This window comes from Balaenoptera borealis (genome assembly GCF_965194805.1).
Source record: "Balaenoptera borealis genome assembly, chromosome: 10".
In the NCBI taxonomy this organism is placed as follows: Eukaryota; Metazoa; Chordata; class Mammalia; order Artiodactyla; family Balaenopteridae; genus Balaenoptera; species Balaenoptera borealis.
In genome coordinates, this window is record NC_138874.1 from 69,394,370 (window position 1) to 69,421,140 (window position 26,771).

The following is a 26,771-nucleotide window of genomic DNA, read 5'->3' on the forward strand; positions in this document are numbered from 1 at the left end:
GACTGTGTTGAGTCTTCGTTTCTGTGCGAGGGCTTTCTCTAGTTGCGGCAAGTGGGGACCACTCTTCATCGCGGTGCGCGGGCCTCTCACCATCGCGGCCTCTCTTGTTGCAGAGCACAGGCTCCAGACGCGCAGGCTCAGTAATTGTGGCTCACGGGCTCAGTTGCTCCGTGGCATGTGGGATCTTCCCAGACCAGGGCTCGAACCCGTGTCCCCTGCATTGGCAGGCAGATTCTCAACCACTGCGCCACCAGGGAAGCCCCCTGCATTTTGTTTTGAGAAACAAATGTAATAACTTTTGGAAGAAAATTGCAATGCAAATGTTACTTGTTATTATCACCAATAGAGTGGGCTCAGAACTCCTCACTCCCGCTTCATTTTCTTAATGCCTTCAACTTGTCCATCCAGAAAAAGTACATTGGGAAAGCCAGCAGCAATAATAAATATTACACAAATATCCCAGAAGTATGAACCATGTGAATCAGAATTTGGTATAATTACCTGGTACCAAAATTTCTGCCCTCTTCACCGAGGAACTGTGGACTGAATAAAAATTGCTTGTTCAATACTTTACAAAGCCAGCATTACCTTGGTACCAAAACTAGACAAGGACACCACAGAAAAAGGAAATTATACGCCAATATCTTTGATGAACATAGATGCAAAAATCCTCAACAAAATATTAGCAAAACCAATCCAACAACACATTAAAAGGATCATACACCACAATCAAGTGGGATTTATTTGAGGGATACAAGGATGTTACAACATCCACAAATCAATCAACATGATAAATCCATTGATAAAAGGAAAGCTAAAAATCATGTGATCCTCTCAATAGATGCAGAAAAAGCATTTGACAAAATTCAACATCCATTTATAAGAAAAATTGTCAACAAAGTGGGTATAGAGGGAAGATACCTCAACATAATAAAGGCCATACCTGGCAAATTGTATGTCCCATAAGGGGTTAATATCCAAAATGCATAAAGAACTCATACAACTCAACAATAAGAAGCCAGACAATCCATTTTAAAAATGGTCAGAGGATCTGAATAGATATTTTTCCAAAGAAGACATACGGCTGGCCAACAGACACATGAAAAGATATTCATCACTAATTATTAAGAAAATACAACTCAAAACCACAATGAGGTATCGCCTCACACTTGTGAGAATGGCCGTTATGGGAAAGACAGGAAATAACGTGCTGGCGAGAATGTGGAAAAAAGGAAACCCCTGTACACCATTGGTGGGACTGTAAATTGGTGCAGCCACTGTGGAAAACAGTATGGAGATTCCTCAAAAAATTAAAAATAGAACCACCATATGAACCAGCTATTCTACTTCTGGGTATGTATCCAAAGAACACAAATACTAATTCGAAAAGATATATGCACACCTATGTTCACAGCAGCATTATTTTTTTCATTACTGCAGCTTTTTTTTTTTTTTAATTTATTTTTTATTTTATTTATTTTTGACTGCGTTGGGTCTTCGTTCCTGTACGCGGGCTTTCTCTGGTTGCGGCGAGGGGGGCTCCTCTTCGTTGCGGTGCGTGGGCTTCTCATTGTGGTGGCTTCTCTTGTTGTGGAGAACGGGCTCTAGGCACGCAGGCTTCAGTAGTTGTGGAACGCAGGCTCAGTAGTTGTGGCGCATGGGCTTAGTTGCTCTGCGGTATGTGGGATCTTCCCGGACCAGGTATTGAACCCGTGTCCCCTGCACTGGCAGGTGGATTCTTAACCACTGCGCCACCAGGGAAGCCCCTACTGCAGCTTTTTAAAAAAATTTTATTGAAGTGCAGTTGATTTACAATGTTGTGTTTCTGGTGTATAGCAAAGTGATTCAGTTATTTTATATATATATGTATATACACACACATACACACACACACATAGATATATGTTCTTTTTCATATTCTTTTCCATTATGGTTTATCACAGGATATTGAATATAGTTCCCTGTGCTATACGGTAGGACCTTGTTGTTTATCCATCCTATACATAATAGTTTGCATCTGCTAATCCCAAACTCCCAATCCTTCCCTCCCCCACCCCCCCTCCCCCTTGGCAACCACAAGTCTGTTCGCTATATCTCTGAGTCTGTGTCTGTTTCGTAGATATGTTCATTTGTGTTGCATTTTAGATTCCACATATAAGTGATATCATACAGTGTTTGTCTTTCTCTTTCTGACTTACTTCACTTAGTATGATAATCTGTAGGTCCATCCATGTTGCTGCAAATGGCATTATTTCATTCTTTTCTATGGCTGAGTAATATTCCATCGTATATATATATACCATATCTTCTTTATCCATTCATTTGTCAATGGACATTTAGGTTATTTCTGTGTCTTGGCTATTGTAAATAGTGCCAGAGCTGCATGATTTATAATAGCCAAAATATAGAAACAATCTAAGTGTCCAAGTGTCCATCAATGGATGAATGGATAAAGAAGATGTGATATATATGCACATATATATGTGTGTGTTTGTATATATACACACACACACACAATGGAATACTCTCAGCCATAAAAAAGAATGAAATCCTGCAATTTGTAACAGCATAGATGGAACTTGAAGATATATGCTAAGTGAAATAAGCTAGACAGAGAAAGACAAATACCATATGATTTCACTCATATGTGGAATATAAAAAAAACAAATGAACAAGGAAAATAAACTCATAGACACAGAAAACAGATACGTGGTTACCAGAGGGGAAGGGGATTGGGGGGCTGAGTGAAAGGAGTGAAGGGGGTCAACTGTATGGTGATGGATGGCAACTAGACTTGTGATAGTGATCACTTTGTAGTGTGTACAGATGTTGAATCATAATGCTGTACACCTGAAACTTATATAATAAAAAATGTTTATTCATTTGCTTATTCATTCATTCTTTCAACAAATATTTATTGAACACCAAATGTGTGCCAGGCACTGCTCTGGACACTGAGAACATGATGGTGAATAAAACAGAAAACATTGTTCTCATGGAATGGAATCAGCCAAATTATGTATCTAATAATTTAGATAAATGACTAAATTATTTTGGGTTAGTTCTGAGGAGAAATATTTTGACTATTTAAAGTGGCTCTGCACAGTGGCACTGGCATTCAGCCGGACTTAAGCTCATGAATGATAACATGGCATGAAGAATGGGTTCTGGATCAAATGTTAGGAAATAGCTGCATATGCTATTCACCCTAGAGATTCACAACACACATGGGAGCTGTGTGGGTACTGAGTCCCTCAATAAAGAAACCTGTTTAACTTATTTGAGAACAGAATATGGAACTACAATTTGGAAAACGTTGCCTAAAGTTTTGGTTTAGGCTTTCCTGAGCTCTGACTTTCCCAGGACAATCCTAATGTCAAATAATCTTTCTCAGCGTTCCACTTACACACTTAGTTAAACCATCAACAACTTGGGCAATATACCTTTTTTTTTAAATAGACTTTATTTTTAGAGCAGTTTTAGGTTCATAGCAAAACTGAGCAGAAGGTAAACAGATTTCCCATACACCCCCTGCCCCCACACATGCACCGCTTTCCGCATTATTAACATCCCCCACCAGAGTGGTGCATTTGTTACAATCAGTAACCTACATTGACACATCTTATCACCCAGAGTCAGTAGTTTATATTAGGGTTCACTCTTGGTGTTGCACATTCTCTGGATTTGAACAAATGTATTATGGCATGTATCCACCATTATAATATCATATAAAGTTGCTTAAGAATTCACTGTGCTCCACTTACTCATCTCTCCCTCCCCCCTTAACCCCTGACAACCACAGATCTTTTTACTGTCTCCATAGTTTTTCCTTTTCCAAAATGTCATATAGTAGGAATCATACAGTATGTAGCCTTTTCAGATTGGCTTCTTTGACTTAGCAATATACATTTCATTCTCCTCCATATTTTTCCATGGCTTGATAGCTCATTTCTTTTTTTTTTTTTTTTTTTTTAAAGGTTAGACTTTATTTTATTATCCAGATTCTCTTTTTATTTCCTGGGAATTGTTTTTTTCCTTTTTTAAAAATATTTTATTTATTTATTTACTTTTATATTTACTTTTGGCTGTGTTGGGTCTTCATTTCTGTGCGAGGGCTTTCTCTAGTTGCGGCAAGCAGGGGCCACTCTTCATCGCGGTGCGCGGGCCTCTCACTATCGTGGCCTCTCTTGTTGCGGAGCACATGCTCCAGACGCGCAGGCTCAGTAGTTGTGGCTCACGGGCCCAGCCGCTCCACGGCATGTGGGATCCTCCCAGACCAGGGCTCGAACCCGTGTCCCCTGCATTAGCAGGCAGATTCTCAACCACTGCGCCACCAGGGAAGCCCGCTCATTTCTTTTTAGCACTGAATAATATTACAGAAGTATAACTTTTCATTCCACAAACACTCACTGAATGGCTAGGCTTTGTTGTAGGGATGGAAGATGACAATACAGACAAGGTTCCTGCTTTCATAAAGCTTACCCTCTAAAGGGAAGAGACAAGCAATAAGCAAGTAGTATATAATCAATACACTATAAGTTAGTGAGTGCTATGGGAACATAAAACAGAGCGATATGTTGGGGGCTGGAGTAAGCTACTTTTGGTCGGGTGGTCAGTGAAGACCCTGCTGAGGAGGTGACATCTGGGCTGAGGTCTGAATGTTGAGAAGAAACCAACCACACCAAAATTTGAAGTGGAGGGTAAGAGAAATGTGGAGGCTTTCAGGGTACAGTTTGGGCACAATGAAGGCACGGGGCTTGAGAGCAGAGGTGAGGAGAGGGCAGCAGGAGAGGAGGGAGAGAGCACAGAGGCCCTTGGAGCCTGTGGTAAGGCAGGCCAGATGATGCCTTCTAATACCTGCCAGTTGCAAAGAGATGAAATAAATATTTGACTATAAGTGAAGGACTTCACTTTTGGTAGTAGAGTACATTTTATTTTACCTATAAGACTTTTGAAAAAAATGTCAAAGCTGTTCATCAAGCAGTTCTAGATGAATACGGCCAAAGGTTGTATGCAGGAAATTCCCTGGAGGTCCAGTGGTTAGGACTCTGTGCTTCCACTACAGGGGGACCAAGTTTGATCCCTGGTGGGGGAATTAAGATCCCGCAGATCCCTCAAATCCCGCAAGCCGCGACGCATGGCCAAAAAAAAAAAACGGTGTTATGCAGTTGTCTAAAATCTGGGAAACATTAGTTCTGTGTGGATACAGCACAGTGTTGTTTTCTGAAATCTGGGAAACACAGACCTATTCTTGTATATACACTCACACAAACTGCACACACACTTTGTGTTGACTTAATTGGAATCATACTATATATACTGTTCTGAGATTTGCTTTCTTTTTAAAACAGTGTATTTTTTAAAACTATGAACTTCACTGTTTGATCCTACTTAAACCTCTCTAAAATACATTTTAAAGGTTATCTGAGTAATAATGATCATGAGGGCTCCATCTACAATTAGGCATTAGATTGGAGAGATTTAGAACCGAAATGACAAAAGGATGCCACCCTTGTTATCGCTTAGCTGGGATCTGTGTTCCTTTTTTCATGAACTAATTCTATTAAAAAAACCAAAACATCTCATTAAGAAAATTCTTCAAGGACCTACTGTATAGTACAGGGAACTATATTCAATATCTTGTAATAACCTATAATGGAAAAGAATCTGAAAAAGAATATATATACATATAACTGAATCACTTTGCTCTACACCTGTAACACTGCAAATCAACTATACTTCAATTAAAAAATTTTTTTAATGTAAAAAAAAAAAGGAAAAGTTCTTACAGACTACCTTTCCATTTGCAAGTCAGTTATCCCCTTACCTCTCTCTAGTTCAAATTCTATTGATGCATAAAAATAGGTATAAAGAGACTATTTCAAAATAGTTTTTAGATTCAGGGGAGAAGTCAGCTAACAGAGGTTTTCTCTTTTACTTCTAATGAAGTACTTGGGAATGCTAAAGGGTCCTAGCATTTGTGGAAGGAAATTGGTACAAGGCGCCCAGCATGCGCCTGTAGGAGAAGATGGAACGCAAGTAGTGAGGGTGAGTCTACCTCGCATGGAGTCATCACTACAGAGACCCCTGTGGACCCTCCTCTCATTCTTGTGACTTTCTGGGTAGGGAGACATTGGAGAAAAGTAGGGACAGGTTTTGTGGAGCCATCTTTAAGAAAAAGAATATAAAATTTCAAACACATAATTAACTACAAAACTGAGTATTTATTTAGAATGACAAGAAAGAATCACAACAAATTCCTGGAATCATGGCTCTCTGTGTCTCTTTCTTCTGAAATCTCTTAGGCAACTTATCAGAAAAGCTTACATAGGAATGCTCCGATTGCAACCTGACTTCCCCTCTCAACCTAGAACATTTCAAGGAACTCTCAGCATAAAGAGGGGCCTTTGAAAGTGAGGGACCCTGAAGCTTAAGCTTCATTAGTTTCCCAGTAAATATACTCCAGACCTAGGCCAATAGAACAAAGGACACAGCCATTTGGGGATCCTGATTCCCTGGCTCATGCTCTAAGTTAGGAATTGGCAACATTTGTCCAGGACCAGGTTCTGTCTCCAGAACCAGAATTAAGACATGCCTCAGAGTTGGGAGAACAAATCAGATTACTGAGTGAAGCAAGACTTGAAATGGGTCCTGACTCTGCAGCTCACACTCCTAACAGGTGGTTATCTTTCTCCACCTTCTAGTTGAATTATCTCTATCTTATAAGCCCAGGTGTAATGGGAAAGTCACCAAGACAGTAAGGAAGCCGTTGGATGGTATGGTAATATTAGGTTGGAGGTTTAGGAGGAAGGACCAGGGTGCTGCAGGAGAAGCTCCAGGCAGTGGCTGAGACTTGAGCCATGGATACCATGTCTGTTTTGAGTTGCTTGGAAGGACTGAAATGACCAGAATCATCTCTTAGCTTGTAGATTAATGACTAGAATGTGACTTTAGAGAAAAGTAAAGAAGCTTTTTTCCATGCACCTTCTATGTGCCAAGCGCAATTCACTTTGTGAATCTTTTCTCATTGAGTCTTCACAACCCTACCAGGTTGGGAAGCCAAAGGTCAGATAGTTTAATACCTTTCCCAAAAGTACAGCTAAGATTGTGATCTAACAGGCACTAGATGTGAAGTCCTGTCAGTTAAACAATTTCAAAGTTCCTCTCCTTGGTGGAAATACTATAGTTTCCCCAAAGTACTGGAGGAAGACAGAGAGTTGGGTTCAGCTCCACAAACTTTCATGGAGCCTCTACTCTGAGCCAGGCCTCATGCTAAGTAGCTAAATTTTGTGATTCAGAGGCAAATGAGGCACAATCCCTGCCCTAACAGAGCTCACCGTCTGCTGGAAGAAACAGACTAGTTACCGTGTGATTTCACTATCATATGGCAATAAATGTTTCTCCAACTTCTCTGAAAAGCAGATCTAAAGCAAAGGACAATGAACATATGTCTTCTAGGAACCTCTACAATTGAGAATTTTTTTTTTGGCCATACCACACAGCTTGCGTGATCTTAGTTCCCCAACCAGGGTTCAAACCCGTGCCCCCTGCAGTGGAAGCACGGAGTCCTAACCACTGGACCACCAGGGAATTCCCTGAAATTTCTTATGTAATCTAATATTTTGCCTTAAAAAAAAAAAAAATATATATATATATATATGCCCTTTGTTTTATTTATTATTAGATAAAATTGATGCTCTGGAGAAGATGCCTTATAACATCCCACACTCCATGCCCAATGCTGGGTACCCTGGTTTGAGAAGCAGAATGCAAGGTAAATGATAGTACAGAAACAAGCTTGGGGTGCCACGGGACTACTCGGGAGGGACACTTAATCAGCTTGGGAGTGGGCAGCGAAGGCTTTCTAGAGAAGGAAATTCCTGAGCCAAGGCTGGAACGAAGAACTGGAGCCCAGCCCAAGCTGAAGCAGAACTCATATACTAATTACTGAACTGCACTGGGCTGTGTTTGAAGTAAGGCTCATTAAGAGTTTTACAGTTTGTTTTCCTTCCCCTTCAATAGAACACCAATGGACCAATCACTTCCTAGAACGAAAAGGAAAGGTAAGTGAAATTAATTGAGTGTGGATTCTGTGCCAACTGTTTTCCAAATACTCTCAGTTAATTCTCACATCTGCCTCATTAGATTGGTATTATTTATCCTCATTTTATAGATGAAGAAACTGGGATTCAGAGAGGGTGACAAACTGCCCAAGGTAAAAAATTAGGAAGTTCAGTCAGAATTCTGACTCCAAAGTTGGTGTTCTTCCCACCATATAATGTTGCTTAGCTTGTATCTGAAGTGCCTCTCTACTTGGCGGGTGCAGTAGCAGTCAAGAAAATTGTGGATTGGCTTCAAGTTTCAAGGACAAAAGGAAAGAAAAACAGAGGCTTTCCATGATCTCTTGACCCTCTCCTTTGGTCATGGAAAGTTCTGAAAGGGGACTTTTGGGATACTCCTCTGGCTGGCATTGCAGCACCCTACCTCACCAAGCCAGATCTGCTGAATCTGGACTTGGAGAAGTAAGGGTTCATGGGACATCCTTTGGGAGTGTTCACTGAGGTCTGCTTTATACAGTTTATAATTTGCTGTAAACAACTTGCTGTTCCTAATTAAACCTGTATGATCATGCCTGAACTTTTAGGAAACAAGGATTTCTTTTTTATGGTTCTCTTTTCAGTGGTAAAAATAGAGCTCTCCTCAGCTCCATGAGCCTCCTTAACCTGTTGGGCCATGATTCCGAGACTCTGAACTATAGTCTAGAAATTCATGGATCCTGGCAAAATGTCCAAGAAATGCCTGGGTGAGACAATTGCTAGTGATCGTGAACCATCTCTTCCGGAGGGGTGTTCTGTGATTCTATTTGGCAGGATTCTAGGACAGGTTCTCTGATGCTTTTCATGCTAGGATAGAAAGGAATACAGATCTCGCAACTAAAAGCTGTTGGCTGAGTTTAATTTTTAAAGAAACAGTTGCTCAGAATGACTACTTCCTCTCTTTAAAGGCAGGGGCTGGGGACTTCCCTGGTGGTCCAGTGGTTAAGACTCCGTGCTCCCAATGCAGGGGCCCGGGTTCGATCCCTGGTCAGGGAACTAGATCCTGCATGCTGCAACTAAGACCTGGTGCGGCCAAATAAATATTAAAAAAAAAAAAAAAAAAAAAAGGCAGGGGCTGGATAAAACCACCTTAGTTTGAAACTAGTGATAAAAAAAATGAATGGGTTTAAGTATCCTAAATGTGATTTTTACTAATTAAGAAAGGAATATGTGCTTATTGAATAAAACCCCCAAAAAACACATATAAATAGGAAGAAGAAAAAAGTAATCATGGTCCCACTACCTGGAGACGCCACAAACACTATTAACATTTTGGTCAGTTTTCTACCGTTAAGAAATATACATATAGGGCTTCCCTGGTGGCGCAGTGGTTGAGAGTCTGCCTGCCAATGCAGGGGACACGGGTTCGAGCCCTGGTCTGGGAAGATCCCACATGCCGTGAAGCAACTAGGCCCGTGAGCCACAACTACTGAGCCTGCGCGTCTGGAGCCTGTGCTCCGCTACAAGAGAGGCCGCGATAGTGAGAGGCCCGTGCACCGCGATGAAGAGTGGCCCCCGCTTGCCACAACTAGAGAAAGCCCTTGCACAGAAACGAAGACCCAACACAGCCCCATAAATAAATAAATAAATAAAAATTAAAAAAAAAAAGATGTTTAAAAAAATATATATACATATATACCTATTTTATTGTGGTAAGAACACATCTTACATAACTGTAACTTTAACCTGTTGAACAGCAACTCCCCCATTTCTGGTGCTCTACATGTTCAGAGAAACTTCTCAAGTAACAAACTGTAGAGATGATCCTGAAAGTAGCCTTTCTACCATTCTAGCCTTTCTTGAATGGTGAGCACAGAAACATCAATTCAGGAGATGGACTCAGATACTGTTCACGAGGCCTGAACAGAGCAGGTCACAGTTTATAGCAACACTGTCCAATAGAACCTTCTGTGAAAATGGACATGTTCTATCTCTGCACTCTTCCCATATGGTAGCCACTAACCTCACGTGGCTGTTGAGCACTTGGTGAGCCGAGACTGAGAAACTGAATTTAAAATTTTAATTTCATTTTAACTAATTCAGAATTTACATAGCCACACATGGCAAGTGGCTATTGCATACTGGACAGTGCAGGTCTATACAGAGGATTTATAAAAGAGTCACTTGCTGGTCTCAAAGTAAACAGTAGGCAGGGATTGCAAGTTGGCACTGAAAATGCCTCTGTCATTTCAAGCAATAGCAGAACTCGGAATATTTCTCAGCAGTGAGAAAGGCCACTCCAAGAAAAAGTATAGCGATGGGCTCACAATTAGTCTCAGAAAAGGAAGTCAGTCATTAGCTACCTTCTGACATCCTAGCAATTAACCAGTCTTGGGAGAAGAGCAGGTATCTCCAGAGAGGTGCCAAATAAATAGGAGATAAGAGACTATAAAAATGAAAAGCCACTTGGTCTTTCATCACAGGATAATCCAATGCATGTGAATTAATGGCAAAAGGCTCAATAATAGCTTTTGTGAGGAAATAGGAGCAGTGTAGCAGGATATCCTTTTTCCGCACTAAAGCAACCAATTCTTTCGATTTTATATACAGCGGAAGCAATTAATTGTACTAGAAAGAAATCCACAGCTGGCTTTTCCTGATGGCCCCATAAGCAACAAGCACTATTGTTCAGCTTCCAGGATAAATGTAAAGTCATTCTACTGCACCGCTGAGATTTTTCTGATTGTTTAGTTTGACTTTTTCCAAAGATAAAAACATGTCCATTCCTCTTGTCATCGTACGTTTTCAGTATAAGCAGATGTCAAAAAGTTAATTTTTTATTTGTAATGTAATCCAAGCATGTGACTTGATGCTAGTATTTCTTCTAAACTTTATGTGACTGAATCATAAGTTTTTCACTTTTGTTTTACGTGTCTATATGCAGTTGAACTGTACTGTCTCTGCTCTTGTGGTTAACATTCATAGTGTGGCTATTCGAGGATCATGCATAATAAACAAATAAGTTATATGTCAAAAACCCAGAAACCTAAGGTTTCAAACTACTGGACTGCATGGTGTTGTTTTGCCTTTTAGATGCATTAAAACACACTGTATTTCATCAATTCTTAGAAGCACATTTTTTGACATTTTATCACCTCTGAAATTAGGATGTCTTACAATTAATGATGTAACATAGTTTAATTGGCAGTGCTTTTCTTTCCTAGTTGTACATAAAATAACAGTGCTTATAATTAATGATATCTTAGTTTTGATGAAATATGGTATATATATAAAATTTGATTAGCATGATGCATTATTGCAAGTATAACAACAGAATAAGTTTTGTTATTGAGCATTTACATTGATCAAATACATGAAAATTTTGATTAATTACACATCTTATATGAGATTCTAATTGACTTAATTCTAAAAAATATTCATCTGGCCACTTTCATTTCCCCCAAATGCCCTGAAAGGTATATAATGTTATATAATAAAATACAGTGTTATATCTATATCTATGTAATATATAATGTTACATATAGATATATAATGTTAATAATAATTTTAAAAAGCTGGTTCTTTAAGCAAGCTAGGGACTAGGCTCCCTGCCTGCAATTGGAGTGGCTCTTTCATGGTGTTCAGTGGGGCCAGGTGCCAGTTGTGCACCACACAACTCCAGGGAGCATCTTTCACAAAAAGCAGGATGGCACCCCTTGAAGTCTTGCAATGTAGCCGCCCGAGGTGCTCAGTGCAGTGACTACAGCAACTGTGCTAACAATCAGGGCAGGGGAGGGTAGAAAGGAAGGAGGAACAGGAGTACCCTCTTTGACCTTGAGGGACAGAGCAGCACAGCAGATGCATTGAGAAGTTTGTGACCACCCCTCCACCTCCAATTGGACCTTGAAAACTAAGAGGCAAGAATTTTGACTATTACAATGGTAGGCTCCAGCCTGGGGCTGCTATTTTGATACCTTGTGTATTTTGATACCCTCTACACTGTCCTTCCCCAGGCTGGGAGGCTAGAAAGCCCCTATTCATATGTAAGTGAATAAAGGTATGAAATCATATTTGGGAGAAAGACATAGGAACAGCTAAACTATGCAAAAAAGTCAGTGATATAGACAATAGAGAGAAAAGCCTAAGGGGTTTAGGATGGAGCCGTCAAAGATGACTTCCTGCAAGAGGTGGTACTTGGGCATTGCAGGCAGAAGAATGGCATTAAAAGGAGAATGAATGTGGCCCATTCTGCAGGAAGTGGAGTGACCAGTCTAACAGAACACTGCCATACAGCAGTGGTTCTCAGATTTCGATGACAGTGGCATTTCATTAAGTGAAATCTGGAAAAACTGAGCAAGATCAGTTGAAAGAGGGAATGACCAATTAGGATAGCTGGTATAATTCAGGTATACAGCGAGGAAGACAGATTTTAAGGTGGGTAGCAAACCAAATGTAAAACCTACATTTTTTTTTTTAAATTTATTTATTTATTTAATTAATTAATTTATGGCTGTATTGGGTCTTCATTTCTGTGCGAGGGCTTTCTCTAGTGCGGCAAGTGGGGACCACTCTTCATCGCGGTGCGCGGGCCTCTCACTATCGCGGCCTCTCTCGTTGCGGAGCACAGGCTCCAGACGCGCAGGCTCAGTAATTGTGGCTCACGGGCCCAGTTGCTCCGTGGCATGTGGGATCCTCCCAGACCAGGGCTCGAACCCGTGTCCCCTGCATTGGCAGGCAGACTCTCAACCACTGTGCCACCAGGGAAGCCCTAAAACCTACATTTTAAAAGAAACACTGACAGCTATTGATTACTGACTGGATATTTGATTATGTTTCCCCATGAGAGAACTGAGGAAGTTGTTTTTTAAAGAGCACATGGAACTTCAGAACTCAAGCACCGTTTGTTGAAGAGTTGGTAAATTTAAAGTCAGTGATCGGGAGCTCCCTGGTGGCCTAGTGGTTAGGATTCTGGGCTTTCACTGCCATGGTCCCAGGTTTGATCCCTGGTATGAAGCCTCATGGTGTGGCCAAAAGAAAAAAAAAAAAGTGATAGTCAGTGATAGTTCTGTGCTATCATTACAGCATTTCTTAGACTCTCACTCCCTCACGGTAAGTGCTTTAACATTAAGCCTCAAAAATATTAAAAACAAAAGCCATAAAACCAACCCTGCCTTTGTTGATAAAAATAGAAGAAACGAGTGAGGGCAAACTATCAGTAGAGAACAAAATGAATTAGCAGCTATCTTAAGGGCAATAAATCCTGACTCAGAAACAAACATCAAATAAAGGAATTATGTACACATCTTGTTTTACTAGATTTTAAGCTTTTAGGGGACAGGAGTCTACTATAATGCCTAGTATACTTAGTCATTCATTCATTCAGTATTTATTGAACACCTACTGGTGTGCCAGGCAGTGTGCTAGATCCTAGGGAAACAATGGAGTGAGAAAAAGACAGTTTCTGTCCCCTAGAATTTTGTGTCCCACACAGGGATAGCTACCCCAACATATGTGGTGGATAAACTAGTATGCCTATGCACATTGGTAGCACCACACTACACCTAGGAATACATTTGGATAACCATGTACAGCATGTACAGTTGATACAGTATGGCTGTTAATGACACAGCATTCCTGATCCAGGATTGTTATCTCCCCAGTTATCTCAGCTTGAATCTTTATCGTGACACCTTGTCTTTCTTTGACTGGTCATTCACAAGGTAACCATACTCAGCTCCAGATGCTGGGATTTCTGGACTACTAGTGCCAAAGGAATTCTTGAGTAGAATCAGTGTTTAGGAGTAGTAAGTAGAGTCAGATATGGGTTATACATTTACATATGTGTAATATAAATATACATACATACACATATATACATATTACAAGCATCTATTACACTTCATTTTTTAACCAGACAAAACCAAAAACCATATGTATATATATATTCTATCTTTATTTATTTATATGTTTTTTAACCAGACAAAAACAAAAACCAACTATATATATTATATATATATATATATATATATACTTTCTATCTGTCTTTATTTATATCCGGTTAAAAAATAAAGTGTAATAGGTTATAAACCCACTGCTCTCAGGACAGAGAAAGGCAGGGAGGTGAACTGCTACAGGACAGGGAAGGACAGATTTACCGTGGGCTGAGTGGAGCTGGGGTAGGGAGGCCCCAGCTCCAGGTGTTGGGTGGGAGGAACTCCAGCCCTCTAGGCAGATAGCCAGAGAGCAGTGAGCAAACAACAGGTGGTAGTCCAGGAGAGCAGCAGGCATCAGGATGTCCAACTTGAGGTAATGGGGGAAAGGAGGCCTGATAGATGGATATAATATGGACTCAGAGAATCTAGGAAAAAAGCTGAAGGCAAACAAGCATTGCTATCAGTGCACAGAAGAGTCTGTGTTGTAGGGCTGGGGCAGACTCCAGAGAGCAAAGTCCAGACAACAGGCAGAGAAAATCAAGTTCCACACAGGCTAAAAGGCCATGGCTTCAAGAGCAAGAAAAGGGCTATAAGTCAGTGCTTAGAAGGGGGCCAAGGTTAGGGCTCCCCATGTAGGTAGCAGAAGCAGCAGGAAGCTGAGTCCTGGGCTTGGGACTGGAGCTCTGGGAAGTATTCCTGTCACAGGGCCAGGAGAGGATTGGGCTCTATGGTAAAAGGTGTACTGATAGTAGGGAGAGGTCTACAGAGAACATGGACTAGGCAGGACCAAGTGGTGACTACTTTGTAGCAAGAGCCTCACTAAACCATCTTTTAATCATAGGAAACAAGTCCTTTGAAACAAGGAGAAGTGAAAATGGAAATGGGAAAAGGAGCAAGTTATTTATAAGTGACAATAGAATGGGAAATCAAGTACTATACCATTACAAAGAAAAAACAAATTCAGATCTTTAAACTTTTCTCTATCTTGTGCACTGAGTTATATTTATATATAACCATCTTTTTTTCTTAAACACAATTTCTGTTTTGGCTTGGTCCTTCTAAACCATGACAGGGTATTATTAACCAATAAAATGATGTAGTAGTGTCCATGCTGAAAAATGTAGCTGTTTCCTCTACTCTTCACAGCACTCTTGTCCATTAATATTGGGTTTGAAATCAACCTAAAGCATCACTCTGCCGAGGGCATCCCTTCACTATTCCCTCCTTAGTGGACTCTATCTCCATAACCACGATGACTTAGTGCTGCCTCTGCCTCATAAAGTCTTTACAGCAGGAAAATGACTTTGGATGGATTAATTTGGATGAATCTATCCAACTAATGCCTTCCCTGAAAGCAGATGTCTCCTTTTCACTGAAGATGGTATAACCCATAGCTTCCCTGATCCACCCTCACCTTTTCAACATATCCAAGCCACCCTCTAAAACTGGGTCTTGGGATTCCCTGGCAGTCCAATGGTTAGGGCTCCACGCTTCCACTGCAGGGGACCCGGGTTTGATCCCTGGTCAGGGAGCTAGGATCCTGCAAGCCACGCAGCACGGCTAAAAGAAAATAGAAAATAAATAAATAAATAAGTAAATAAAAACCTGGGTCTTGATGACAAGGTTTAGAAATGCTTAGAGGAAATTCTATCCTTATCTCACTCATTCATTTAACAAATATTGAGCACTAGATATGTGTCAGGAACTAGGCTCTGAGGAAACACTTGAGAACAAGATTGACAAGGTCTTTGCTCTCACGGAGTTTACATTCTAGAGGGTCAGAGAAACCCTCTAGACCATAAACAAATAACTAAATGAACAAGGTAATTTCATATAGTAAAAAGTGGTATAAAGAAAATAAAATTGGCTGTGTTGGGGTGCTAATTTAAGACAGGTGATCAGGGAAAAGTGTCCTTGAGGTCCTGAGAACTGTAGGAGAAAGGTGATTTTGCATTCCAAACTAATGCTATGTGATTTGGGCATGCAACTACCATTCTTGAGACCTGTACCTCAGACTATGCAGAGAAAAAAGGCCCATTTCCAGAGCATTCTATTAACCTACTTAAAGGAAAACCATCACATTAGAGAATGTTGAATTTGGACCTTGAGGTGTTGCGTTTGAGTTTGGGGGCCAGACTGTGTGTGTCCAGATGTCTCCTTGGGCTTCCTGGCTGCTCTTGTTCATTTAGTGGGCAGGCAAACCAGAGAAACAGGCCAGCATGCATACACATGCCAGGAACCAGAGAAAACACCATGCCCTGCTCAGTTGTCAGTAGGTAGGTTGCCCGCTGTGATAAAGCTAAGGATTTCAGCCTGGGCACTAAGGTGGGCCTTATCCAAGGAGAGCAAAAGGATGTCTAGTAAAATTTCCAAAAACTTGAAAAGGAGATCCTTTTGTAGAGAAGCAAAGATGTCATGACTTAAAATTTGATGCTTCAGTTTTGCTCTTATTTCTACAGTGGCATATAACACAAGCTAGGCAACACAGATTTGTACATTTCGGAAACTTGATGTACTAAACTACCAACCTGAGGTTGTCTATTTTATAGACTGATTCATATGTCTGAAAATTGAACTAGGCTCTAGAGGGTATATTAACACACTTGTCATAGTTTTATCTGCCATGACACATTGCTCAGCTTACATCAATGAGTTCTTTGGTCAATCAGTCTGAATCTCCTCGAGCAAAAGGTCCACCCTTTCCCTTGATATCAAAGCAGTGTCCTATGTAGAAAACTTGAAAAAGTGACAAATTTTAGGAGATGCAGGGAAACTCATGTATCATACATTCATCCTGCATAGCAAGATCCATGACTCTCAAACCTGAGACAGGTATAGAGTTCAGGAAAAAACTTAAAGAATAAATAGAATTGAAAAATAACTTGGAATTACAGAAGGTATCTGAGGAATTAAGGGCAAAGGTGGATGTATAAAAGGGGGACAGAATAAAAGATGGACAAAAAAACCCCGTTAAACAAGAATGTAAGGGAATTTAGCCATTTAAAGAAGAATATAAATGGAATCTAAAGGCCTGGAATCTAAACGTCTCTCAAGGGAGAATGTGTGTAAAACACAAACATCAGGGCCTGGCACATTCTTTTCCTTGCCTCTTTTTACCCCCAGTTTAAAAAGTGATTTTATAAAGGTAACTTTAAAAAAGAGTATCTTTTGTAAAGAGACTTAATTTAACACCATACATTCGTTGAAAGACTTACCAAAGAGATCAAGGTCACATTTGGTTGTTAAAAAGGGACCTAGACTCTTTCTTCACATCCAGGACATTGAAAACTTTTAACGGCATTTTCCAAAGAATGAGGACAAATGGAAGAAAAGAGGTAGTGACAATTATTTATGTTTTCCAAATGGAGGGAATGAGGCTCCGGAGTGTATCCGAGGTCCCTAGAGTGAGCCAAAGGCAGAGAAAGGAGCAATATTTATAGTCCGCTGACTTCAGTTCTGTTGGGTTAACGCCGCTCCTCATCTTATGCCTTTGGAATTCACGGGCTCCATCACAGGGTCCGCGGGCGGGCCAGGCCTCGGAGCTCCAGGATCGACGCGGAAATGCTCCTTTCCCCTGCAGCTCACCCGGAGCCTGTCCACCTCCACCTCCCTACCTGCGCCATGGCACGCTGGCAAAGAGCCCAGGAAGAGAAGCCGGGGAGCTGTGGGTGAATAATGGTTACACTGTGGCTACATTATTCTTTCCTTTGTCGCAACCACTACTACCACGATCGGGCAGTTCCCCGCCGTGGCGTGTGAATTCTCAGCGATCAGGCTTATTCCGCAAGCGCTGACTTGCCCTCACGTGTCAGAGTTTTTGTTGAGTTAGTTTGTCGGGGGGAGGGGTCCACACGAAGGAACCCCGGAACACTGGCAGTGCCGGGGGGCCCGGCCAGCGCGCAGCAAGGGGCTGCGATGTCCGCGCTGTTCCACGGCGCTCAGTCGTGTGCGGCGCGAGCACTGCGTCTGCTCGACACGGCTTCCGGACACTGGCCAGCCCCGCCACAGCGGCAATGGGGCGTCTCGGTGAGGAGGGGCCGACGGGGCCGCGCGGAGGAGAACCCCCCTCCCCTACGGCAGCCCGGCGCCCCCTTGCCGGCTGCCAGCCCTCCTCCCCGGCAGTGGGGCGCCGAGCCCCTCAGACCCTTCGGGCACTTCCGCCGCGCGCTCGGCTCCTTTCGCGTCCCCGGCCGGGCGGGGCGGGCGCCCTCCCAGTGCGCGCGCGCTGCAGCCAGTCTCGCGGAGGCCCGCCCCTCCCCCCAGACCCCGCTCCCGTGCCGGCCCCCCCCCACTCCTCCCTCCTTGGCGAGTGTCGGCGGCGGCGGCGACGGCTGCCGAGATTGGAATCCGCCTGCTGGCGCTCGGCGAAGGAGGAGGGAGGAGGGCGGGCAGGAAGGCTCGGGCTGCGCCGCGTCCGTCCGCGCGAGACGAGAATCGTACAGCCGCGCGAGGGGCGACCGGGCTGGGGCCGCTGCACGCCCAGGGCGGAGGCCGAGCCGGGCCCCCGCCTTGCCCCGGCGGCTCGCCGCGCCCACCCTGCTCCGCGCCGAGGGCTGCAGGATGAGTTCCCCAGGGTCCGGGTGAGTTGGCTCGTCCGGAGAGTGCGTGTGCGCGTCGGAAGAGGCCGGCCGCGGCAGGGAGGCTGGCGCGGGCTCGGGGCGAAGTTTCGGGGGGAGCCTGGAGCGCGAGGGAGGCCCGAGCTGGGGGCCGCCGGGCCTGGCCGCTCCGCAGGGTCCCCGCTGCCCCGGCTCTGTCAGGCCGCAGCCGACTGGGCCCTGCCGCCCCGGGCCTGGCCCTGCCGGAGACCCGGGCCCCCTGGCCGCCCCCCGCGACGTCCCCGCCTCTGGGCCCCTCTTTGTTCCCCACCCCCGGGTTTCAGGCCGAGTTTGGGGAGGCGGTGTGGGCGAAAGCTGCCACCAAGGACGATTCTTGAATCCTTAAATGGGAAAGACGCTCACCTCCCCGCCCGGGAGCTGCGAGGGTGATATTCGCGATTTGTCCATTACGTTTCTGCAAAAAAAAAAAAAAAAAAAAAAAGAGAGAGAGAAAACGAATGTCTGTTTCGTGGGGCGGTAGAGCCAGGAGGAACTGCCAGCCCTCCCGCAAAACTTGCCCGCGGGAAGGTGCCAGGTTTCTCGGAGGTTCACCTGTTGTCCTGCGCTGCCTCCGCTGCCATGTCTGTTGTGATTCTGCACTTCAGTTTCTGAAAACTTTCTGCTGGATTGAATGTAACCGTTTTTTTCTCTTTCCAGACTCCTACTGGAAAGGTTTGGCAAGAAAAAAAAAAAATAGCTTGCGTCAGGGAAGAAAAATAGTGTGCTGTGTGCTAGGATCTGGCGTTTTGTGACTTGTGCTCTTTCAGGCTCTCGGATGTTTTAATTTGGTCAAAGTGCTGCAGGTTTTGTCTTTCAGACGGTTAGCAAACTGTTCTGAGTACATAGTACGAACTTGGCACGTTCACCTGTGTTACGTCATTTAATCCCTATGATAATCCTGGTTAGTGTATTCCTCATTTTTTAGAAGAGGAAACCGAGAAGCAAAGAGGTTGAATAACTTGTCTAAATGAGCTGGGATTTGAACCCAAGATTTTTTCTATTATTCAGGATCTGTTAAAGGGAGGCATGCGAAGAGTTAAACAACAACAACTACAAAAAGCCTTTCTCTGTAGACACTCTGACGTTTAGGAGCGCTTTTCAGTAAACTCATACTTGAAATGATCGCTATTTTGTTGCTTGAGTTGAAAACAACTCCTTTATTGTATTTATTTCAAAAGAGGAGTTCAAGTCTGAATTAAAGTAGAATGTATCAATGCTTATAACTTTCCAGTTGTTGAAATAGAAAGTTTCTGAACTAGAATTTTATTTAAATATTTAAAATTAAAGCTAAAATACGGGCAGTTCTGAGCTAGAAATGGGTTGAAGTTTACAAAAGGCCAGTTGAAATTTAGAATGATCTCTTAACAGAATCAGTGTTCCACTCCTGTTTTGCACCACCACCACGCCCCGCCCCTCACCCCCCACCCGCCCGCACATTCTCCGTAGAACTCATTTTAAACTTTTTCTGCTTTCTTCACTTCACATCCTTTCCTGAAAACATTGAGGCATCCAATGGGAGCTCCTTCCAGAATTTGCTGGATTCCTTTTATCATCTTCTTTCCTTCCATCTTAGTGGAAGGATATTTTTTGTCCTTCCTCCTGGTTAACACCTTATTTCATTTTTCTCTTCTTTCCTACTTAATGGAGTATAAGTTACTCTTTTGTCTTAGAGTTCTTACAAGTATGAATGTGCCTAAGATTTCTTCAATTTACAAAAACATTCCCTTGAGTCTGCTACTCCCTCAACCTGTCTTGTTGCTGCCTTTCCTTTTCAAATCATATTAACAATAAAAAGAAATTATGTTCTTATAAAAGTAATACATGTTCGTTAAAGAAAAATAGAGCAAAATGAAGTAAAATTAAAATTCACTCCTTCATAATCCCAACTCTAGACATTGCCAAGAGTAGTTTACTTTTCCTGCCTTTACTTCCTGGCGATCCATTCACTTCTTAACCCCGTATTATCTGGATTTCACCTTCACAAAGGTCACCTGTAACCTAATAAACACTTTTAAAGCCCCCTTTCTAAGTCAGCTTGAGCTTTTTGTAGCACTTAACATCGACCCATCATTCTTGAAATACCTTTCCTTGTCCATCATTCACCTGTCCATTTCATTCAACGAATACTTACTGTATTCTAACGTAACACACGAGTCAGTAGGAGGCAACAACAGATACGGTGCCTTGCCTTCATGGAGCTTAAAGTCTACTAAGGGAGACATATATTTAAGAATGAATTCTATAATTAAATGTAATTGTATAGATAAAGTGCGGAGTATTTATAAGAGCTTAAAGTGGGGGCCTGACCTGGTGCTGGTGTATGTTGGAAGAATCTCAGAAGGCCTTCTTAAAAATGTTATGTTGAAACCCTGTGACAGTTCCGAAGGATGAGTATGAATTAACTAGATGAAAACAGGGCTTCTGTGACATTATACTGACCTCGTTACTCTTTGCCCCTTTTCACTTTCTGTTCTTCCTTCCTCCTCATTAATGTAAGTGTTCTCCAAGTTTCACTTTTCAGATCATTTTTCATACATCTCTGGTCCTTTGACATTGTTTCAGACCCTTCTGTCTGAATAATTCTCAGATCTCTATTCTTTATTTCTCTTCTGCCCTTGAATCCTGGTTTTTCAAATTGTTTTATGTGTATCTCTACCTGATTATTCAGGTTCAAAGTGAACTCCTCCTTCTTACCAAACTTGTTTCCCTGGTGTTCCTTATTTTTGTTGATGTTATCCCAAACCTAGTCCTTTCCCCATCCCATCACGTGTTGTCTGTAGCCAACATCTGTTGGTTCTGCTTTCATGGTATTGTCACTCTTCTCTCTATTCATGCCAACTCTGGTACAGTTCTTAATACATGTTGGTATCAAGGTTATAATAGATTACAAAATGAGTTGGGCCACTTTCCTTCTTTTTTCTCTTTTCAGGAACAGTTTAGACTGGGATTATCTTTTACTTGAGAGTTTGGCAGAACTCACCTATAAGAGCATTTAGGCTTATATATATATTTTTTTCCTGGAGAGGAATTTGAGTACCATTTCAGTTTATTTAATAGCTGTTGATCTGTGTAGGTTTTCTATTTCTTGTGTGAATTTTCGTGTTTAATATTTTTTCCAGAAATTTATTTATTGAGTTTTCAAATTATTTGGTTTTCACATAATTCTTTTTTCTTTAAATTTCTTTGATTCGATATACTTATATACAATATTATGTCCTGTGTACATATTTGTATATTTGATAATTTTCCCTCTTCAATCTTTTTTTTTTTTTTTTTTTCCCTCCTAGCTGAATCAGGTTCTCATCCCACCTGGACTAATGTTATGATCTTCTTGCCTTTACTTCCACCTTTATCCAGGTTAACTTATGCATTTCTGCCTAAATTAATCTTGAATCCCATTCTTGTCACTTCCCCACTCAGAAGTTTCCAGTGTCTTCTATTAAATGAAATTGTTTCCTTGGGATTTGCCTCAGATTTGCCAGATTCTTATCTTCCACTATTTTTGCTTCCTGCACATGTTCTTTCCAGCCTTCATCTGCTGTTGCTTATAACTCTTCCCTCTATTGGGACTGCATAAATGGTAATTGTTGTATGTACAAGTCCTGCCTCCTTCAAGCTCCATTTCAAATTCCATCTCTTTTTGAAGTCTTCCCCGTTTTCTAATTCTGGATGGAACCCCTTCTGAAGAAAGGGATTTTCTTTTTTAAAAAAAAAAAATTAATAAATTTATATATTTATTTATTTATTTTTGGCTGCATTGGGTCTTCATTGCTGCGCATGGGCTTCTCATTGCAGTGGCTTCTCTTGTTGCGGAGCACAGGCTCTAGGTGCACAGGCTTCAGTAGTTGCGGTGCGCTGGCTCAGTAACTGTGGCTTGCGGGCTCTAGAGCACAGGCTCAGTAGTTGTGATGCACCGGCTTAGTTGCTCTGCAGCATGTGGGATCTTCCCAGACCAGGGATTGAACCTGTGTTACCTGCATTGGCAGGTGGATTCTTAACCACTGCGCCACCAGGGAAGTCCCAAAAGGGATTTGCTTAATGCATGAAGTTTTTAATCTAATATTTTCTTTTTGCACTTACTCATTTTTTTTTCTTCCAGTTTTATTGAGATATAATTGACATACAGCACTCTATAAGTTTATGGTATACAGTGTAATGATTTGACTTACATCATGAAATGATTATCACAGTAAGTTTAGTGAACATCCATCATCTCATATAGATACAAAATTAAAGAAATAGAAAACAAAATTTTTTCCTGTGATGAAAACTCTTAGGATTTACTCTCTTATCAACTTTCATATATAACATACAGCAGTGTTAATTATATTTATCATGTTGTTGTACATTACATCCCTAGTACTTAACTTACCTTATAACTGAAAGTTTGTTGCCTTTTGTCACTCGTTTGTCTTTTTAAAAAAACAACCTTATTGAAATATAATTTGTATACAGTGATATGTACACATGTTAAGTGTGTACTTTCGTGAGTCATTTGGTCTTCTACAGCGATTTTTATACAAATATTAGTTCTGCTCCTAGACTGTAGAAGGGGTCTGTAACTGGCTTTGTTGCATATTAAAATGATAAATGGAAAAAGGCCCTATCTAGCCTGGCAGCAGCTGGATATCAGTTGTAGTTGTATTGATATGACTTTTGGATCTTGGGAGCAGGGAGCCGTGGAGAGAAAGGAAAATGGGTTTCCTCTCAGGCTAAATTTTGGTCTAGAAAGCCTTTCCTTCCCTCTTCCACATTTTATTAGTGTTTATGCTTTTAGAATGTTGTTTTAAAACCTCAAGGTCCATATTGACCACATCAGTCCAACTCTTTAACCCTAAGATTAAATGCTGAGTTGTGTTGAATTATGCCAACTATAAGATGCACCATAATTTTATAGACCATTTATACAGAAAATATGCTTCTAGTTAGTTTTAAGAAGCCGTCGATTGTAAGATGCATCCTAATTTCAGAGGTGCTAAAATATGAAAAATACATGCGCTTTATAATTGGTGAATAGGGTTTCTCTCACTTATCAAAACTCCCATCCCTTTAGTGTAGATGTTGGGAAGAAGAATTTAAACCACACTAATGTAGGAGTGACTTATAGCTCTACTGTTACTGTGAAAAGTCATTTTTTAAGAGAGGATGCTTGTTAAACCTCTTTAACAAGTAAAATGTTTCAGGCAGTATAGAGAAATATTTATTTTTGGATGGGGTCTCTCACGACAAGGTATGCCAATCTGATTGCGAGGTACTTTGACCCCCCCCCGCCCCCCACTTTTTCCTCTTAATTTCTTTTGCTCATTTTCTGAACTTACAGGCTATCTAAAGAGCTGGTAATTTTCACACAGTGGCACAGATTATGTAAGGGGGGAATTGTGGGAGAGTTGTGACAACCAATTTTGTGGGTTATTTTAAAGATAATATCCAGTATTTATATATCATCATTAACAATCATCATATACCTAATTTTTTAAAAAGTAGATATAAAAGTAATTGTAAATATTTAGGTAATTTACTAAATCATAGTTATAATGTTTGTCAATTTTATAGCTAATTTTATGTTAATTTTATGTTATGTTTATGTTAATTTTATGTTATGTAAATTTTATGTTAATTTTAAAAATTAATTAATTAATTATTTTGGCTGCGTTGGGTCTTGTTGCGCGTGGGCTTTTTCTAGTTGCGGTGCATGGGCTTTTTCTAGTTGCGGCGAGTGGGGGCTACTCTTCGTTGCGGTGCGTGGGCTTCTCATTGTGGTGGCTTCTCTTGTTGCGGAGCACAGGCTCTAGGCACGTGGGCTTCAGTAGTTGTGGCACGTGGGCTCAGTAGTTGTGGCTCATGGGCTCTAGAGTGCAGGCTCAGTAGTTGTGGTGCACGGGCTTAGTTGTCCATGGCATGTGGGATCTTCCCGGACCAGGGATTGAACCCATGTCCCCTGCATTGGCAGGTGGATTCTTTTTTTTTTTTTAACATCTTTATTGGAGTATAATTGCTTTACAATGGTGTGTTAGTTTCTGCTTTATAACAAAGTGAATCAGCTGGCAGGCAGATTCTTAACTGCTGCGCCACCAGGAAAGTCCTTATAGCCAACTTTTAATTTTATTGAAGTATAGTTGATTTACAATGTTGTGTTAATTTCTGCTGGATAGCAAAGTTGATTCAGGATATTGAATATAGTTCCCTCTGCTATACACTAGGACCTTGTTTTTTATCCATCCTATATATAATAGTTTGCATCTGCTAATCCCAAACTCCCACTACTTCCCTCCCTCATCGCCCTCCCCCTTGGCAACAAGAAGTCTGTTCTCTATGTCTGTGAGTCTGTTTCTGTTTTGTAGATAAGTTCATTTGTGTCATACTTTAGATTCCACATATAAATGATATATGATATTTGATATGATATCAAATATCTTTGATATTTATCTTTCTGTGTCTTATTTACTTTGCTTAGCATGATAATTTCTAGGTCCGTCCATGTTGCTGCAAGTGGCATTATTTCATTCGTTTTTATGGCTGAGTAATATTGCATTGTATATATATACCACATCTTCTTATCTATTCATCTGTAGATGGGTATTTAGGTTGTTTCCATGTCTTGGCTATTGTACATAGTGCTGTATAGCCAATATTTTAAAGGCTATCAGTTCTAAAAAAATATTGATAGAAACAAAATGACATGCTCAAAGATCCCCAGTAATGTTTTTTGAAGAAAGCACTAGAGTAGGGTCTTAAGGAGATCAGATGATTAGTGGAATCCATCTTGTGGACTCAGGAGGGGATCCCTAAACCAAGTTCATAAGGGCAGTTAAATATAGAACTAATGAATAGGCACGAACTAGATAAGGAATGATATTCTTGAGTATCTTTTATTAAAAACTGGTGAATTTGAGCTACCCTGATATTATGGACATTGTTACTCTTCTATACTTTTATGTTTCTGATGAACCTTGTTTTCTTACTGTATACATTTTTTATACCACTAATAACATCTGAAGCTGTGGAGCTTGGTTGTTGCTCTATCTGTATATAATTGGGTGTTCACTTAAGGAGGATAGTGGTATGTCAAGTGTGGGGATAAAATAGTCAAATTTGCAGTTTTGTGAGATTAGTTACATAGCGGAGAATCAGTTTGAAGAAAAGAAGACTGAAGACACTAAAACTTGTAGGGAAGCTGTTCCATCCTGGCTCAGACTAGCATAGTGGCAGGTAATTAGGGCGTAGAATGGAGAGGACTTGGTAATTAGCTGGGGGAGAGAGGAGGAATGGGATTGTCAAGAATGACTCCCAGGTTTCTAAATCGGAAACCTGGTAGGGTAGATGTGTGTTGTTGGCTGAGATGAAAAAAGTGGAGGGAGAGCTGGCTTCTGGAGGAAAATAGTTTAGTTTTGATCCTCTGGAACACCAGGTAGAGAGTTCTACTTGGCAGTTGCTTGCATATATTGGTCTGGAGTTTGACAGCGATTTGGGCTGGAGGTAGACATTTGGGAGTGATTACCATATAAGTTGTATATTTCAACAGTGGGAATTGGGTGGCTCTCTCAGGTGACTTTTGCTTGCAAGTGACAAACCTGACTCATAGCTTAAAGGGGAAAAAGTCTCCCCTCCTACCCAGCCCCTCACGTTTTTGAAAAGACTGGAAGTAGGTATGGCTGGATCTAAGTGTTCAGACGATGTAATCGGGGGTCTGTCTTCTCTGCTTACCTCTTTCTTGGCTTCATCTGGCAGAGAGGACCACTGGTAACTCTAGGCTTATAATGGGCCTTATTGCTATGGATTCAAGAGAGGGAAAAAACACTTCTTTCCCAGGTGCATGTATTCTGTCTCATGGAGAGATTGTTATCAGGTCTACATGGAGTCTGGGGTACCATCATTGGCCAGAAATGGCTTATATGCCCACTAGAGCAGTCAGGGACTAATAGCTTTCCTGGAACCATGTGAGATGGGCAAGTGGTTGTTTCCCCAAAGAAAGGATGGCTCTGGGGAGGTACACAACATAAATCTACTATTTTTGGTTCTTAACCCTTTTAAAGGTCATTTTTTGAGTATCTGAAGAAAACTACACAAATGTAACAAGCGTATAATTTCATGGTTATGTTATGGACCTCATTTCAGGAACTCCTGGTATATAACAGCAGAGAGCCCAGAACAGCCCTGGAAACAGCAATTTAAGACCTATGTAGAGAAGATAGACATTAAATAATTTC

The 26,771-nt window shown here is 41.4% G+C and overlaps 1 protein-coding gene and 1 long non-coding RNA gene across 5 annotated transcripts in view; one reads left to right on the forward strand and one right to left on the reverse strand.

Moving 5' to 3' along the window:
* Window positions 1-10,784: 10,784 nt before the first annotated feature.
* On the reverse strand, window positions 10,785-17,298 carry LOC309635479. Its single transcript, XR_014248847.1, has 3 exons — window positions 17,185-17,298; window positions 12,812-15,529; window positions 10,785-12,495 (listed from the first exon to the last, which is right to left on the reverse strand). It is a non-coding gene; the product is annotated as an uncharacterized lncRNA (long non-coding RNA).
* A 21-nt stretch (window positions 17,299-17,319) lies between these two features.
* Window positions 17,320-26,771, forward strand: part of BMPR1A (bone morphogenetic protein receptor type 1A) — a 140,407-nt gene continuing 130,955 nt past the window's right edge. For 3 of the 4 annotated variants that reach the window (XM_082406761.1, XM_082406762.1, XM_082406760.1), the window contains exon 1: window positions 18,279-18,549. The gene's annotated coding sequence lies outside the window, so the exon portion shown is untranslated. Of the gene's footprint in view, window positions 17,996-18,278; window positions 18,550-26,771 lie in introns of those variants that run through there. The other variant, XM_082406763.1, reaches the window with a different exon arrangement.